Genomic DNA, 6,885 nt, shown 5'->3' on the forward strand with positions numbered 1-6,885 from the left:
TATTCCCTTTCCTCCCCCAAGGCAGCTGATTTATCTCCTAGACCAAAACATTTCCTTCAGAGTGATCCATTAGGAAAAACAAAAGTCAATGGGATGGTGGCTGGCCTTGAACTCATCCTAGAAGACTGGGCATAACACTCAGCTCTTGCCACTTCCACTCTTCCCATGATTCACCTCCACCCTGCTTTCAAGTATGGTCCAATTAATAACAGGAACTGAAATGCTACTGATTGCACCGGGTTGGTATTGCATATTACTATAGTGCACATCGTGTAAAAATAAATACTAAATCATACAAGCAAATTAGTCTCATTAAAATAAGATCTGACCTCAACCAATCCACCATATGAAGTTTTTAAAGAGTCTGGTTCAATTTTGTTGTTTTATTTTTCCATTTTTGTAGACCTCTCCATTTCCCAGTTTGGAGTGTAACAGGAAGTGAATGATCACCTATGGAAAGATTGTTTTTGTGATATTTTTACCTCAGTTTCATCATGGCACTAAAAATCTTACGTCAAAGCCTAATGTCCTGCAACCCGTAACTAATAAAGAGCAAGCACAACATATTTGATCAGTCAAGAAATATTTGTTTCAAGCATTAAACATGCAAAAAATCATGCAGTGAGTAATATGCAAATATATTATTATGTAGCCCCCCAAATATAGGTATAGAACCTTCCAGTGTCTCTTAGTTCACTTTCGTATTCCCAAGACCATCAGTCCCCTCCAATTATTATTCTAGAATAAATCCTCAGCCCATTTATTTTACTTTTCAAAATATTGCAAGGGTAAAATTAACCCTTTCCCATGTAAATGGGTTTTGTCTAATGCAAGGGTAGGCAACCTATGGCATGCATGCCAAAGGCGGCACGCAAGCTGATTTTCAGTGGCACTCACACTGCCCAGGTCCTGGCCACTGGTCCGGGGGGGGGCTCTGCATTTTAATTTAATTTTAAATGAAGCTTCTTAAACATTTTAAAAACCTTATTTACTTTACATACAACAATAGTTTAGTTATATATTATAGAAAGAGACTTTCTAAAAACGGTAAAATGTATTACTGGCACGCGAAACCTTAAATTAGAGTGAATAAATGAAGACTTGGCATACCACTTCTGAAAGGTTGCCGACCCCTGGTCTAAGGGAACTCCAAAGTGTGCAGGGGACTCAACCCAGGGTTCGACTATTTCTGCTAGTCCACCCTATAAACGATTAAAAATATTTACCTAGTGGTTTAACACGCAAATATTGACACCTCTTTATAATCACCATATAGGTCTGATATATTATAGTGCCATATAAATATTTGCCAATGGTCCAAGAAACAGTCAGAACATTATAACCCCACTGGCAGACATGTTAAGTTGGGATGCATGATGCCAAAATCTGTCTTTAAGTCATTTGCTATGGTACAGTTTTTACAGAGTAACATTCTCAACAATGCAGAAATCTGCAAACAAGGAAGCAGCACTGAAACAGACTTTTTCTACAGAGAGGTATGTCCTTGGTGCATACCTTGCAGTGTACCCTGCTGGGAGAAACAGCACCTTGTTGTGAAGGAGGAGTTTGAAGAAACAGGCAGCAACTTGTCCAGATTTTTCCTGTGCAACAAGGTCCATTTAATCAAAAATATCCCTCTTGCTGAATCACTTCTAAATCAGAGCGAAACACGTAGCATTTCAAAGGACACACATGAGATTAGGTTCAACTTTTAGATTTTTCTAAAAAGGAAAGAGGTGTTACAAAATCTTTTTTATGGTTATTATTTAATATTATTTCAATCATGTCCAAAGTATGCTAGTTCCTTACAAACAACTATGAATATAAGATTTTTGTCTGAACTTACACTTTACACATGAATTCGAGTACGAATTTAAATGTTTTCATGACATTAAAAATATATAAAAATATATTGAATGAAAATACATTAGATATGAGTGAGAGATTTAAACATACTTCTGTATCAGTTTAAAGTGAAACAGAAAATAATTGGGCTAGTACCTCAGAACCTAGAGTGAAAATAAGTAGAAAAAAAACTTTTCTAATTTCATTGATTTATGTGAGTGAAATACAAAAAGTAAATAAATGGCATAAAAGGATGAGATGCAAATTAGACTTTTAAAAATGTTTCAGTTTTGGGAGCCTGTGGTTATTAGTAAACCATGTAAAAAGATATTTGAAAACTGTTTTATTTTAAAAGTAACAGTGCTCTTTTACATATTAACCTCATTCCCTAGTATGAAAAGGCAGACAATGTATAAGACTAGTGGGTCAAATCTGTGGATTTTTTTATTTTATATTGTTGCACAAAGATTTAAATGATGCACATATTCTTCTGTGATTTCTTCAGGCTGCACTGCTGCTCTCTTGACTTAGGGAAATACAATTACAATCCATAATGCTGATTTACTTTTTTACACCTAAATGTTTTAGCAAATGTTGCAATCCAGAATTCCGTAACCAAAAGGGCTGTGCAAAAAAAAAAAAAAAAAGCCAGAATCAGGTACTCAATGTTTCCACGTTAATTTCCATTTATGTGGTTGGTTTACATATTATTAAACCACCCATCTGATCTATAATGGCAGCCCTGCTGACACTGTCTGACCCAGTTTGACAATCTGGATAGAAATTGTAGGGCTGGCTGTTCAATGTCTGTGACTTTAACAGCATTGCTTTGGGCCTGGAATCAATTCTCTCTGTTTACAGACCATTTCACAGCCCTTTACCTGCAACATCACTTGTGTCAGTCCCATAAATACTTTGGTATATATAATGCTTGAATTAGCATAATGCTTTAGGCACAGAGCTTTAAGCACAAAGAAGGACATGTCAACATGTTCTCTTCACTTAAGCAATTAAGAGCCATTATGCTGCTTCAGTGGAAATATCATCAAGGTTAAAGACAATCCCAAACAGCCCTCTAACCTTTTTATTCTAAGTCTAATAAATGAGGCATAGAAATTGAAATGTTAGTAAACAGTGCTACTTGCAAGCTCTTTTTGTATCATGTTTAATCAGACCTCCCATTCACCACTTGCAAAGTGTAAGGAAATGTGAATGTTAACTATGGTCACCTACTTAAAGGGTTGGGATTATTTAGTTTATTGCAAAAACTGATCTTGCTGCAAGGAATTTTTTTGCATCCAGTGATAGATGTTTTGACTTAGACTTGTGAATACTTGTGAATTTCTAATATATATACCTATACCTATAGGTAATACACACATAGATACACACAATCAAATTCTTGCTAGGATTCCCTCTCCAGCATGTATTATGAGGGCATCACCTGACTTTAAGCTCCTTCTCTTGATGCCTTAAATTTTCCTCTACATTTATCTAGAGAAAGTGACACAGTCAGAGTTTAACAAATTTATTAGAGCATAAGCTTTCGTGAGCTACAGCTCAAGTGAGCTGTAGCTCACGAAAGCTTATGCTCTAATAAATTTGTTAGTCTCTAAGGTGCCACAAGTACTCCTTTTCTTTTTGCGAGTCAGAGTTTGTTATTACATGGCTGCATTTTTATTTCAACTGACAAGATTCAGACAGGCTGTGGGTTAAATTCTATCCCTGGTGCTATTCTGACGAAATGGCATCCAGGTTGAATTTGGCCCCCTGGTTGTTATGGCTTTGTTTTTACTTGGCGGTTGTTATTTTTTAATTTCATGTCTCTTGATACTTAAGGATTTTCAAATGCATTGGAGCAAATGAGGGAATAAGTGTGCTGCTGAATAAACTATATTGACAGTTTCGATGGGCTAGTCTCATAACAATACACAGAGAGCAGGGAATCAGCAACGCTACTGCAGACAACAAGCACAATCAGAGTGGCTGAGAGCCAGTTTCACAGTCTGATGCCATCACTGAACCATCAGGACAGCATAGAGCAACCAGTTCAAATGAGACAATCCCTAAACCATGACAATTTTAACACAATGTTCTTTCCATTAAAAGTGACCCATTGGTAGGGATGGAGAACGAAATCTATTTCACACATTCCTATAGCAACTACTGCTGGGCGGAGCCTATCATCATGCAGTTCTATCTCCTGAGCTTATTCCTATGTGAGATCTATAAAACAGGTTCAGCCCAGTGCAAGCTTCTTCGCTCTTGACCTGATGGGAGCATCTCAAGGGCTGACAGGATAACTCAGTCTCCAGAGCCAGCCAATCAATGGCAGATACAGTACTGACAATGAGTGGGTCGACTAGTCCTGACATTGGTGGAGGTTTGTCTGCTGGAAAGTGGGTAAGACCACCAAATACCCTTCACATGGTAACAAATGTGGGTCACCACCAACCTTGGTCCCTGGTCTCCCATTGCATGATGTAATTCATTCCCTTTGAAGTCAGTGGAACCCTCATTTAAAATCAATGGGAGTTGCTTGCATCCTGCAATGGGAGAAGTGGACCCCATGACTGAATTTCAATTAGTGATCTAGATGTGAAAGGATTTTTATCCCATTGCTAATGCTCTGACCTATGCACTTTCCTGAACTGTCTGAGAAAAAGAGAGAGAGAGGAGCGAGTGCAGGATGGGGCGAGAGTGGTTGTCTGAGGACTGTAACACCTATATGGTGTGGTGTACGTGTGAGGGCAGAAAGCCAGGCTTCTCAGGCATTCATTGCAATGCTTACCCTTCATCACTTACAGGCTTCCTACTTCTACATATGAAATGAACTGGAAGCGGCACCTTCAGAAATCTGTCTAGGCATCGCTGCTGCTAGCAGCAGCAGCATCTCCCCCAAGAGCCTTCTAAACCCCTGGGGTACAGGGAATAGTGCCTAGCTGCAGGGAGAATAACTAATGGAATTGTGGTTCTTGTGGGATCCTTCTGACCCAGGAGGTAACAGGCTGGCTATCTCCAGAGGTGTACTAGCAACGACTGGCCTCTCTTTGACCCATGGCTCCATGGATTCAGTGGGGTTTGCAGCTACAATCCCCATCCCTGCAAGTCAATGTGGGCATGCCAGAGCACGGTGGGGCTGGGAGTGGTACTAATTAGTTTTCAGATCATTGTGTTTTGGAGGGGTTAGGAAGGTAGGATAAACCATTTTAATGTATTTATTTACTTCCATTTTTAAGAGATTTCACCATTCCCAGGTGAATCTGAACAATCTTTGTATGGCGCATCTCAGCCTACTTAGATTTACTCTTCTTCCGTTGCCCTGCTGAGATATCACAGCCGCTGGAAATGGGTGTCTCACTCCAGAAGAGGTTTAAACAAATCCTTGCCTTCATTTCAAATATATCAACTTAAACTGCAAACCAGAAAGCCTGATGTAAGTGAATTGCCTTCTTATTTTATGCTACACCCTCAGGACCATCCTAAAAAGATTGCCAAATTACAGCAGAGATTTCCTTTCTATTATGCAGAGCTAAAATTAAGTTGGGCTCATTTTTAGAGAGATCCAGCTATGGTAACTTTATAATTGAGCCATTTTGTTCTGCTCTCAATCAGCTTCAAATCAAAGGAGAAATTGATGCGAGACATAATGTGTTGCAATTTGAAAACTAAGAATAATTAGCAAACATTACGGTCTGGTTTGATCTGCTCTAACTCAGCGTTTCTCAAATGTGGCCACCAGTGGCTTTTCTTGCAGCCACAGCTTCCTGGGCTGTGACCGAGGGTAAGGGGGGCAAAGCAGTGGCCCCTGCCTCTTGGTCCTGGATGCACCAGCATGGTGCTGTCTGTTGGTGTTGTCTGCTGGGGCTGCAAGCAGGGTTTGGTCCCAGCCCCCCTCTGGAGATAGCTGGGGCACATCGCTGGAGGAGCAGGCAACTGGTGAGTTCCTCACCTTCCCAGGGGCGGTGGGGCTCAGGCTTTGGCTTCACCCTGGTGTGGTGGGGTGATAGTCTCCGGCCACAGGGCTTCGGGCTCCATCCTCATCCCCTGGCCATGGGGCTTCAGGCTCTGCCCCCCCCCACTTTTTCCCCTGGACCCTCCAACTCCATCACTCCTGGCCCCTACTGCCTACCCTGACACCCCCTCCCCCAAATCCAGGGCTTAATTTGCCGGGGCCAAGTAAAGTGATACTTTTATGTTTGCTAATATCACTTTTTTGCAACAGACTTACTAGCTAGCAATAAATAAATTACAATGATTTGGATGTGAATATGTGCATATTTATTTGTTTTTCCTAAAGCTAATTAAGTATTTTAGGGGAAAGTGTGAGAGAGGACACCAGCAAGAGTTGGTGGCCGCACTCTGAGGCCACCAAAAAAATTAGTCCTGAAAACCTCTGCATAGTACTCTAGTGTCATAACTTTCCTGGAAGGGTGGTTGAGGACCATGTTAATACCCTGGGGCCACAAACTGATCCTTTTCTTGTTACAATGGCTATGCACTGCACCTTCTGGACTATATATCAGTGGAGATGCAGCAGCTTCTCTTGGCTGATCAAGCGTGTAGCCCATGTTCTTAGGGCGAGAGAACCATGAAGTGTAGCTGAGTTGTGATGATGCACCAGAGTGCATCCATTTATACTTCCTAAATCATCCTCTTTCATAAAGAGCTGAGACGTACACATTAAAGAGGTCCAGGAGCAAGGAAAAGGCTCTTTCCAACAGGATTTCCCCACAAGGCCCTAGTCCTCCCCACCGGAGGAGGGAGATTCCTCCCCAATTGCTGCTGTGCTCACTGCTTTCCAGGAAAAAATCCATCAGGTTTGGTAAGAGTCATTTTGTTGTGCTATTGAATACAAGCAAGGCTATTGGGAACTAACACAGGGCTTAAATGGCTGTTCTACGTGGAATGCCCATGGCTTTAGGAACAGCTATATTGCGTTAGTATTCTCCCTGCACACTTTTCGTACTGCACCCTTCTAAACAGGGGGGGCTATTTTTAGCAGTCCCTTTTCTCCAAAATGTTTTGTGCTAGGATGCT

At 40.9% G+C, this 6,885-nt stretch overlaps 1 long non-coding RNA gene across 1 annotated transcript in view; it reads right to left on the reverse strand.

Moving 5' to 3' along the window:
* LOC122455453 overlaps positions 1–3,287 on the reverse strand; it is a 6,113-nt gene extending 2,826 nt beyond the window's left edge. Inside the window, exons 1-2 of the long non-coding RNA XR_006273667.1 lie at positions 1,516–3,287; positions 330–450 (exon numbers count right to left, since the gene is read on the reverse strand). This is a non-coding gene — a long non-coding RNA (uncharacterized LOC122455453). The remainder of the gene's footprint in view (positions 1–329; positions 451–1,515) is intronic.
* Between the last annotated feature and the right edge of the window lie 3,598 nt (positions 3,288–6,885).

Source organism: Dermochelys coriacea, chromosome 8 (assembly GCF_009764565.3).
Source record: "Dermochelys coriacea isolate rDerCor1 chromosome 8, rDerCor1.pri.v4, whole genome shotgun sequence".
NCBI classification, from domain to species: Eukaryota; Metazoa; Chordata; order Testudines; family Dermochelyidae; genus Dermochelys; species Dermochelys coriacea.